The sequence below is a fragment of the Dipodomys ordii genome, unplaced genomic scaffold (genome assembly GCF_000151885.1).
Source record: "Dipodomys ordii isolate 6190 unplaced genomic scaffold, Dord_2.0 Scaffold49, whole genome shotgun sequence".
NCBI classification, from domain to species: domain Eukaryota; kingdom Metazoa; phylum Chordata; class Mammalia; order Rodentia; family Heteromyidae; genus Dipodomys; species Dipodomys ordii.
Genome location: NW_012267265.1, coordinates 8,088,759 through 8,100,228, shown reverse-complemented (window position 1 = coordinate 8,100,228; position 11,470 = coordinate 8,088,759). Strand labels below are relative to the sequence as shown.

Sequence of the window (11,470 nt, the reverse complement as noted above, 5' to 3'; positions counted from 1 at the left end):
CTTTTCTAGAGTATAATTGTAGAGCCCATTAAAAAAAGGAGTTGAAATACCTGTGGAGCTAAAGTGAATATAAACATGATTTTCATTGTTTTCACTCCCAACGTGCTTCCAGATCAATCTGGAATTAGAATTGGTTTTAATTTCTACTTCTTAAAGCAGAAATGTTTATATAAGTTTATATACACATGCATACATATACCTACACTTGCTGGTACTGGAGCTTGAACTCAAGATTTCATCTTGTTCATTTGCTTATGGCTAGTGCCAGTACCATTTGCTTATGGCCACACCACCAGTCCAGGATTTTGCTGGTTCACTGAAGATAGTCTTTCTGTCCAGACTAGCTTTAATCTATGGTCTTCCAGGTTTCAAGCGTTCTGGGTAGTTAGGTTTACAAGCATGGCACCCAAACTAGAAGTGTATTTTTACTAATTTCTGTTTTCACAAATAGAAAATTGCATGGTTTTTCCAATAAACCCATGTAGAATAGAACATTCTAGCAGTGCTTTACCATTGGATTCATTCATCCAATGATCATTTACTGAGTGTTTAGTATGTGACTCAGATAGACAACGGGAACATTAGAAAAAGATAAATAGCCTTTTGTAGGTGGCAGCGAGCTCAGAGAGGACACCATGAAGGCCTCGGGCATGCTGAGGGGTGCTGCCTGCCCGCCCCAAGAGCCACACGCCACCCCTGTACAGGATGCGCCTCTTCGCCCCCAACCACGTGGTGGCCAAGTCCTGCTTCTGGTACTTCGTGTCACAGCTCAAGAAGATGAAGAAGTCCTCTGGGGAGATCGTGTACTGTGGTCAGGTATTCGAGAAGACGCCACTGCGCGTGAAGAACTTTGGCATCTGCCTGCACTATGATTCCCGCAGCGGCACGCACAACATGTACCGGGAATACCATGACCTGACCACCGCGGGCACCATCACCCAGTGCTACCGCGACATGGGTGCCTGGCACACGCCATCCAGATCATGAAGATGGAGGAGATCGCGGCCACCAACTGTCGCCACCCTGCTGTGAAGCAGTTCCATGACTCCAAGATCAAGTTCCCTCTGCCCCACTGCGTCCTGCAACGCCAGCACAAGCCTGGCTTCACCACCAAGAGGCCCAACACCTTCTAGGCTGGCGATGTCCAATAAACTCTCAGAACATTAAAAAAAAAGAAGAAGAAGAAAGAAAAGAAAAAAAGATAAATAAGATGTTTAGTGTATCATTTTATGGCATAGGAAAGCAAATAAGCAAATGTGGTAGTGTCCATGTATGTGTAGAATGCATCTTATTTTTTATGTGTGTATGTCAGTGTTGGGACTTGAACTCGGGGACTCAAACTCTTGCTTGAGCTCATGGCTGGTTCTCTACCACTTGAGCCATGCTCAGGTTCCTAGACATTATTTCTTGGAGATACATCATCTCCAGAATCACTTACCTCTATTCTGTAGAGCTGCTCTAGGTTTCAACACAGTGGTCATGGTGGTCACAGTCTCAGAACAAAAGCTGTGAAGATTGATTGATTAGTTGATTGATTCACTTTACAGTACTGTGATTTGAACTCAAGGTCTTATACTTGTTAGGCAGCTGCTTCACCACATAAACTACACTGCCAACCCTAGGTTATATATTTATTGCTCTAGGGTATTTTTCAGATAATGCCTTGACTTTTGCTTTTTGCCTGGGCAGGTCTGAAACCACTATTCTTCCACCTGTGACTCCTAGAGAGCTGAATCTCAGGTGTTTATCATCATGCCTATTGGTTGAGATGGGGGTCTCTTTAACTTTTTGCCTGATGGCCTTGAACTTCAATCCTCTTCAAATTTATCTCCTAAGTATCTAGACTTCCAGTAATGAAATCCAGTGCTAGGACTAAACCAAGGATCCCTAAGACCTAAAACTTTATCATTTGGTATTGAAAATATTTTGAAAAATTGCACACATCATTTAATAAATCTTCTATTAATATTTCCTGACTTTAAAGCTAACTGATCAATGAAATTACCCATGCCATTGCTAGTCACAGAACAAAGTTAATTTATTTTTTATCATTACATAGTTTTATATGAATTTCTTCCATGTATTTCTTGTCATGTCATACTTTGTTAATAAAGAACCACTATAATATCACTGTAATATCAGTTATTCAGAAGACACAGGAAGGCCAATCGTGGCTAAAGACCCTATCTGAAAACAAATAGTATCAAAAGGAATGGGGTATGACTTAGGTGGCAGAGAGCTTTTGCCTTAACAAGCTCAAAAACCTGACATCAATCTCCAAGACTGTAAAAAAAAAGAATTGTTTAACAATCTTTGATGAAAAATACCTTATTTGAAATTATCAATATTTAGAATTTTAGTTACTGAACAGTGAAATATTGACTAAGAACTTACCTGATTTTCACGTTATATAACTATAACACATTTTCATGTGTGTTAGTACATCATTCTCTTGAGGCAATTCATAGCAAGGTCCAGAAGCCAGCTACATTCGTATGTGGTATGAACTATAAGTTTGAGTAATAGATAAGGTCTGAAAATCACCCAAGGCAGTGTAACTTTTGTTCCAATTGGCTTGAAAATGCTAACATAAAAGTAGAAGCCAACTCTCAGTTCCCAAGAACTGAGTGTCAAGCATCCCTCTTTCCATTTATATGTTACAATACTAACTCTTAATATAATCATAGTAGGACCCTTGGGAAATAATTAGGTAATGAAGGTGAGGCCTTCATAAATGGGATTAGAGTCGTTGGGACCACAGCAAGCTCCTTTGTTCCCTCTCAGCTTGAGAGGGAATAAAGAAAAGTTGGGCTGGGCACCATTGGCACACACCTGTAATCCTAGATACTCAGGAGGCTGAGATCTGAGGATCATAGTTCAAAGCCAGCCTGGGCAGGACAGTCTGTGAAACTCTTATTTCCAATAAAGCAATAGAAAACCAGAAGTGGTGCTGTGGTTCAAGCAGTAGAGCATTCACACCTAAGCCAAGAGTTCAAGCCCCACGACCGACAAAATTTTTATTAGCACCAATTAGTTGTAGGAGATGTGTTTTTAGCACACTTGTTTATGGAAATAACACATCTTTATCAGAATCACCTCCTCCATCATTCTTGTCTCTACCGACTCTTCCACATTCTGTAACGGTCTCATTGGGATTTCCTTGTCTCACTTTCACACAAATACATAGAGTATTTTCTCTTTATTCATTCTCCGCCTCCTCTCTAATGCTGTCACCCTTCCCATTAGTATTTACACCCTACCTCCATCAAGACCTATTGTAACTAACATGTGTATATGTGTGTATTTTTAAGCTGTATGTTAATTGTTCAGAAGAATTTCATCATGGTATATCTCACCTCAATAGTTTAGCTGGAATATGAGTGAATTGTAGTTATTAGCAAGTTCTAAAATCCCAAAACCTGAGAAACCTGTTTGATATCTCACTCCCCATTACTACATATCTCTTCACTCTCTAGACTGCATCTATGTTATCCTGAGTCCTTCCAAACCTTCGACCATAAACAGTGCTGACATACTTTCCCATTGTCCATATCTATTGGCCATGACTTCTTTTTGTTACCATAGTTACTCAAAGATAGCATCCTACATACATACTTCATATATCTAGATCCTCTCCACACTATAAAACCAAGTGATTGTGAATTTAAAATGCTCATTAATCATGTTTCATATGTCTTTCACTATTCTAAAGATAAATTCCAAAACTCTGTAATAACCTGAGAGGCTCAATATGACCTTGCCCCACTACTTAGAGCCCTCTTTTACTCTATTCGAGATACATGAACTCCCTTTAATTTCTGGACCATGGCAATTATTTATAGTACATACTTAAATGTGCATACCATGATTAGCACCTCACAAAAAATAGTAGGCCTGCAGTGTTGCAGAATGGTTTAATGAATACATGTCTAGAACTACAGTACTTATTTAAAGGTCTTTAAGAAAAAAACACACTGTTAACACCACTTCATAATACAAAACACATCTTAAAACAATAATTCTTTGATTTCCATATCCACTTGTTTTGTTAGGAATACAAGTGCTACTGTGTTTATTATATACAATTATTAAATTTCATTAATCATTTTAATACACAGAGAATATAGTCACAAGAATACAAAATAATAACTGTATGCAGAAAACTTAGGTTTTCACTAAGAAAGGCACAGATGCAATGGAGATTAAAACTTCTATCAATAAAAATTGCTTTAAGTCAGATATCTGTAGCTCATGCCTATAATCCTAGCTACTCAGGAATATAGATTCTATGATTGCAGTTCAAAGCCAGCCAGATTAGTAAAGTTCCTGGGACTCTGATCACCAATTAATCATCAAAAAGCTAGAGCTGGGGCTAGGAAGGTGGCTCAGTGGTAGAGTGCTTGCCTTGCATGCATAAAGCCCTGGGTTCGGTTCCCCAGCACCACATAAGCAAAAATAAAGAAAAAAAGCTGGAAGTGGCTCTGTGGCTCAAGTGGTAGAGCGCTAGCCTTGAGCTGAAAAGCTGAGGGACAGCGCCCAGGCCCAGGGTTCAGGCCCCACTACCGGACCCCCCCCCCAAAAAAAGCTAGAGTTGTGGCTCAAGTGGTAGAACTCTAACCTTGAGTACAAAAGCTCAGGGACAGCAGGCCCAGAGTGAGTGATCACACACACACACACACACACACACACACACACACACACACATACACACAGAGTTTAAACCTTGATTTAGAAGACTTTTTCCTTTTTGAAATATATTGGAATTAATCAAAGTAGAAAATGTTAAAATGTAAAGATTCTGATTTCATCAGATATTTGCTATAATAATACTCCTATCCATCTTCTGTGATTTGCCATTCTACTTACAAGTTGTAACCTCTTTTAAAAGACTACCTATCATAGGCTAATTTTCTGGGCTAATAACCAAATATCCTATATTCTAATCTTGACGTTCCACAACAAATTGCAAATTCTAAAAAGGATTGAAGCCAAATAGTGATAGAAAAATATTTAAAGAGAAAGAAAACAGGCTGATGTTTTATATATGAGCTGTATCATTAGATTTACAGGTTTGGTTTAATGTTACTTTTTAATATAATCAGTCTGTAATTATAGATCCAACGTTGTTTGAATTAAGCAATTAGAATGTAGGTTCCGGGTATATATTACTTATAAATTGCTCATCTTTCACCTTTATCCTATACCATTTATGTAAGAAAGGAGGAATAAGTTTAAAAATCATGACTTTTACATTTTTATTTAAAACAATCATTGAGAACAAAACTTCCCAAATCCAAAGCATTAATTCTGCATGGATTAATAAAAGATGAGCCAAAGAACAATCATATAAATAAATTAAATAAAGACATCATTGTTTTAAAAAATATCTCAAGCAGAGTTATTTATTCTCAGAAAATTTCAAACAATTCAAAGTCAAGGAGCAGGGTAGCCCTTTAATTTAATATGAACAGAATTCTTATAAGTCTCTGTGAAAGCAGGTGGGATGCCTCATGTGTAGAGATGAGTCCAGGCACCGAATAAAGCTGCTACAGGCCAAGAAACCCAAAAAGTAGACTCACCTGAAGGTAGGATGAGAAAAACGAATTGTATCAAAAGTCTCACAGCAAGAATGGCTCAGATGACACCTTGATTCTCAGCTATACATCTCTTCCATACTTACTGATGGACTTTAATTTCTATGATCATCTCCAAAATAATTTTCCTGTTCTTATTCTATACTGAGTGAGTTCTTCTAATTTATGGATATGATGTGCTGCTGACATTATTTTCCTGTTACTTACTCTAGTTTTTTGTTATTTTAAGAGCTATTTCACCTAGCAACACATGCTTATTTTTGCCTCTCTTTACCATTAAGCTCTGCTTGATCACATATAATCTTTCTTAAATTTATAATCTCCTTAGTATCAATGAGTCTCCTTTATCAGCTTTCTCACTTTGTAAAAGTATGTATAAATACTTAGTATACAAACATACGTACCATATGTATGTACATATGAATAGCTCACAATTACTCTGCGAATGTGGGCAACTGTCACAAAGTGGTCTGTGTCTTTTGGATGACTACTTTTGTGATTTATGTCTAATGCTTATGGAGGATTTGATATTTGTAGGCACAGTTATAAGCCCTTTATGCTAATTATCTCATTTAATATACATGCTTCGTTTGCTTTGCATATGCTATTTTACTTATTTTTATTTAGGTATTTCTTTCTGGTCATTAGTCATCTTTGAAGGAATAGGATGAGTTACTACAGATTACAAAATGTGTGGCCTAGAGGATATTGTGGTATAAATGGAAATTTGAACAGAATCTCTAGGTCTCCTCTTTGATGTGTTTCCCAAAACATATTATGTTCTTAAGACTTTGTAGCAATTTCTCAGTGTCCCAATGGCCATTTTGTACACAGAAATCTTAAATCCATGCAATTTATCCTTTAGCATTTTTCCCTCCCTTCACTTTATTCCACTTCTGGCCATGACACACTCATAATTTATCCTTCTTTCTCTCAGCAAAACTTGATCTCAGATCAGGGGCTGTAAATTCAAATGCCCACTTCTCAAGTATATAATAAATATACAATAATCCCATCTAAGTTTTATATTAGCAGCATTCTTTTAATGAAAAGTTATCCATGAGGAATAAATGTGAAGTCTCTCTTAAAATTACATTAAGGTATCATCTCACCAGTTCAAGAGAACAAAAAAAATTGCTAGTGGTAATGTGTGGGGTAGAAGAAATCCTTATACACTGTTGGCAGAACTGCAGATTAGTACAGGCATGCTGGAATATGGTGCTTCCTCAAAAAAAAAAAACAACTAAAACTAGAGCTACCACATGATCCAACGATATTCCTGTGTGAATAGCTAAAGGAATCAGTCAGCATACAATACAGATATCTGCACAACGTTTATTATAGCACTATTAACAACAACCAAGCCATGGAATTAGAAGCCATCAATATGTGAATATATAAAGAAAATGTGGCACCTCCACACAATGGAATATTATTGAGCCATTAAGAAGAATCATATGTCATTAGTGGGAAAATTGACAGAAGCAGAGATCATTATACTAAGTAAGCCCTACTTACTACAAGTATGAAAAATAACAAAGGATATTAAAGTCAAAGGAGGACTATGAGGGAATAGAAAAGGAGAAGGGTTATGACTGTGGATAATGGAGGAATTGATACAAATCTATTTCCCTTTTAAAGATGTATAAAATATCATAATTAAACTATTTTGCATAATCACTATATGTTAATTAAAAATCACTCAGGTACCTGGTGACTTGTGCCCGTAATCTTAGCTTTTCAAGAGACTGACACTTAGAGAATTGTGGTCTAAAGCCAACCTACAGAAGTAAGGTTACTGGGTACCCAGTAAAAAGGTAGGCTGGAGGCATAGCTCAAGAATTAGAGCACCAATCCATGAGCAATAAAGTTGAGTGAGAGGAAGAGGTCCTGAATTCAGCCCCTGGTATCAGAAAAGACAAAAACAAAACAAAAATAAAAACAAAAAAATCTCAATTTTCTTTCTAAAATGTCAGGACAAATGAAGAAAGCACAGAGAAAAAAATAGAAAACACAACAAAATGATAGAGAAAATGCACTTATCACAATGCTAAGCTCTGGTCCACAAAGGACACTTGCCAAATGCTAAGACTTCAGGAAGCTCAGCTACCTAAAGAGAATCAGTACACCCAGCATTGGACCTGGAGCAGGACATACTTCTTTGCTCAATGTCTCTCATGCTGAAAGACATATCTTCTAACCAGTATACCTATAATTTCATTCTGCAGTGTTTACTCTTTTTATTAAAAACATTTACAGAGTCACACTCACCTCTTCATATGAACAGACGTCATTGCAGAGGGAGTCAGCATGCCACACACGGATGATTGATTTTATTTACCGTAAGAAGTTTAACCAAGTGTTATTCCCCTAGAGTATGAATTGTCAGTGTGGGAGAGCTTTCCTCAGATGTCAGCATATCAAATATAGGTTGTGTATTATCCTAACAAATTGGAGAGAAACAAGTAAATATATGGTTTTTTTTCATTTTTGGTTGAAAAGTTATAATTCAGAGTCTCAATACCAGTTTGTGGCTTTTCTCCTGATCTGGTAGTTTGATAGCAACTACTGTTTTCTATTCAAGTGTCACATCTGAACTATTTGTTGCTAGATGTGATTTATTTTCCAGACACTAGTTTTTAAAATATGACATCCATCGTTAAGGTATATGTTACTCTAATAAATGAAAGCTCAAAAATAATATAAATGTCCAGTGATTTTTGAGATGTTCAAATAAGTTACATAGTCATTAAAAATAACATTATTAAAAGCATTTACTAAAATTAAAACAATTATAATACATATAGAATACCTGAAATGCTTGTGTAATGAAAATTACAAAATTCAGACTCGATTCAAAAACCAGGTAGAAGTAGTCAAACACAATGTTGTCACTATTAAAACATAAAGAAATGATTTAGTTCTTAGTTAAGAAGGTCTTACAATGTTGAATAGTGACTTCCTCTTAAGTAATAAGGAGCCTCTCAATTTAATAGGACTAAATTCCATTTCCAAAATGTGTAGGCCCAAATATTAAACTTTATCAACTCTCACAATTCAGTGAACATATAAAATTATAGATGAGATTAAACATAAAAATTTAGCACAGTTGTGAACATTCTGTTTATCACCATAAAATAACAATTACAAAACTCACTGAAAAGTATTTAATTACTTTTATAAAAGAAATCCTTTAAATATTGAATAGGAAAAGTATCTAAGCTCTATGTCTAGTAAATCCTTTAATATGAGTTGGCTTGTTGCTGAGCAATCTCTAAACAACTACTATCTATATCTGATTCTATATTATGTATACTACATCCTCTCTCTCCTCTCTCTCTCTCCCTCTCTCTCCTCACACATACTTCAGAGCATCCTGGTATGTTTTCAAGGCATAAAGTCAATGAAGAACCTCAGCCCGCTCAGCATTAAGGTCTTTGTCAGCTATCACCAACAGCAGGGTTTATGACAAACGAGGAGCCAGGCTTCCAGCTGAATTTCAGTTTAGTTATTTTTGTTTTAATGTATGTGTGAATCAATTAATCCTGTCATAGAAGGGCATCGTAAACTGTGTGCCAGAGTTAATGAGTCAGACATTATCACATCATTACACCAGCTGGCATAATGTAGCATGTGTTGTTTGTCATAATATACACTGCCATGCTTAACAACCATTAATTGTTTACACGAGCAGTCATATTTTTCTTCAAAGAACCTTCAGCGACTGGTTAATATTTTGAAGGCTTTTTAAATGAAGAACTATTTCAAGGAAATGATACCCTCACTAAAATAGCCCAGAATGGAAGAAAGTATAACAAGAGGGAGGCATTCAAAAGCTAGTGAATGTCTGATGGACCTTTCAGAGAAAATTCCCACAATGCAGAATTGACTATATTGTGGCTGATTCAGCTACCAAGAGAAATGATCTCAGAAATAAGTGAATGGATGCATTCCTAAGGAGAAGTGGAGGTGGAATTCCCTACGTGTAGGTATAATTTTGGGGAGGACAAATGAAGACAAGGCCTCTACCCATGACACATGTATTGGCAATAGGACTTTCTGAGGAAAGTTCACTGTGGATTCCTAATTTTCCCAAAAAACAATCCTTATAAAAAGCTTAGCTATTCTGGTTTTCTTGGCTGACGAAAGGAAGCATGTGGTCATCACATCCCGAAGGTAGAGTTTGCCAGTGTTCAGCACATTGGTTTCAGGCGACTCCTGCAAAATTTCATTGGCCATATGGCTTTCCCTAGCCAAACATGGACACCAGGCATTAATGTAAAGGCTCCAAGAGTCAAAGCAGTAAATCATGATGACCAATACCCACTTCACCTCATAGGTTCACCCTCTTTTACTACAGTATTTTCACAATAGAGATTTACAATGCCTAAATTAGCCAACAAGATTAAATAGAAACACAAATTTTATCTTAGAAGCAATAAGCAAGTAACTAAATTGAACACAAGCACGAACATGAGAAAGAAAATCAACTGAACATGCTTAATGGAAAATCTGACAAGATATAGACAGGCATTTTGCAAAGTGTTGGTGTAGGACTATAAAATGGCACGTTAACTATAACTCTATAATAGGTTTTCTTTTTTTTTTCTTTTTGGTTGGTTGTGGGGCCTGAACTCTGGGCCTGGGTACTGTCCCTCAGCTCTTCAGCTCAAGGCTAGCACTGTACCAATTGACCCACACCACCACTTCCAGCTTTTTTTTTCTGCTTATGTGCTGCTGAGGAATCGAACTCAGGGCCTCATGGCCTCAGTGGTAAAGGCAAACAATCTACCACTGAGCCACCTTCCCAGCCCCAGGTTTTCTTCTTAATTATGGACATTAAGTAGAAAAATTGTCCACAGAAGCTTTTGCCATATTTAGGAAGAAATACTGCTAACTTTTTTTTTTGGTCAGGCATAGGGCTTGAACTCAGTGCTTGGACTGTGTCCATGAGCTTGTTCACTGAAGGCTAGTGTTCTACCACCTTGAGCCACAATGCCACTTCTGATTTTCTGATGGTTGATTGGAGATAAGAGTCTCAGAAACTTTCCTGCCCAGGCTGACTTTGAACTGTGATCCTCAAATCTCAGCCTCCTGAGTATCTAGGATTACCAGAGCCACTAATGGACTTACTGATCCACTAACACTTGGTGATTGCTGATTTTTGTCCTAGAGAAGTTGTGAATATTTTCAATTTCATGAACTGAGCCTTGGAATTATATACAGAAAAACACACTGTTTTCATTGGTGTGTGTGTGTGTGTGTGTGTGTGTGTGTGTGTGTGCCAGTATTGAAGCTGTAACTCAGGGCCTCATGCTCTTGCTTAGCTTTTTCACTCAAAGCTGACACTCTACCCTTTGAGCCACAGTTCCACTTATAGTTTTTTGCTGGTTAACTAGAGATAAGAGTCTCACAGACTTTCCCACCTAGGATGGCTTTGAATAGCAATCCTCAGATCAACCTCCTGAGTAGCTAGGATCACAGGCATAAGGCCATGTTGCACAGCTTCATGTTTTTGTTTTTTAAGTGCAAACACATGAATGTCTTTATACTTTGAAGTAATGAAGTAAGGGTCTTTTTTGTATATTACAACTAATTTTGCAGTCAAAAAATTCTTCATATATGCTCTTTGTTGGCAATGAAGATATACTTAAAGAAATAAAAGCCTATGTGCCTTTATCTATGATTCATTTGTCTGGAGATACTTCTTTCAAACTTTAAGGGATAGAATAATCACCTATGCACTCCCAAGTTACTCAAGCTGATCCGAAACTTTGGCAAAGTAGCAGGGATTAAAATTAACCCTCAAAATTCAGTGGCTTTTCTGTATGCCAATAACAAGGAGAGCACAGCTGAAATTAAGAAAGCGATTCCTT

The 11,470-nt window shown here is 37.0% G+C and overlaps 1 pseudogene; it reads left to right on the top strand.

The window, feature by feature from the left end:
• The first annotated feature begins 635 nt into the window (after positions 1–635).
• LOC105988530 lies at positions 636–1,133 on the top strand (annotated as a pseudogene).
• Positions 1,134–11,470: the final 10,337 nt, after the last annotated feature.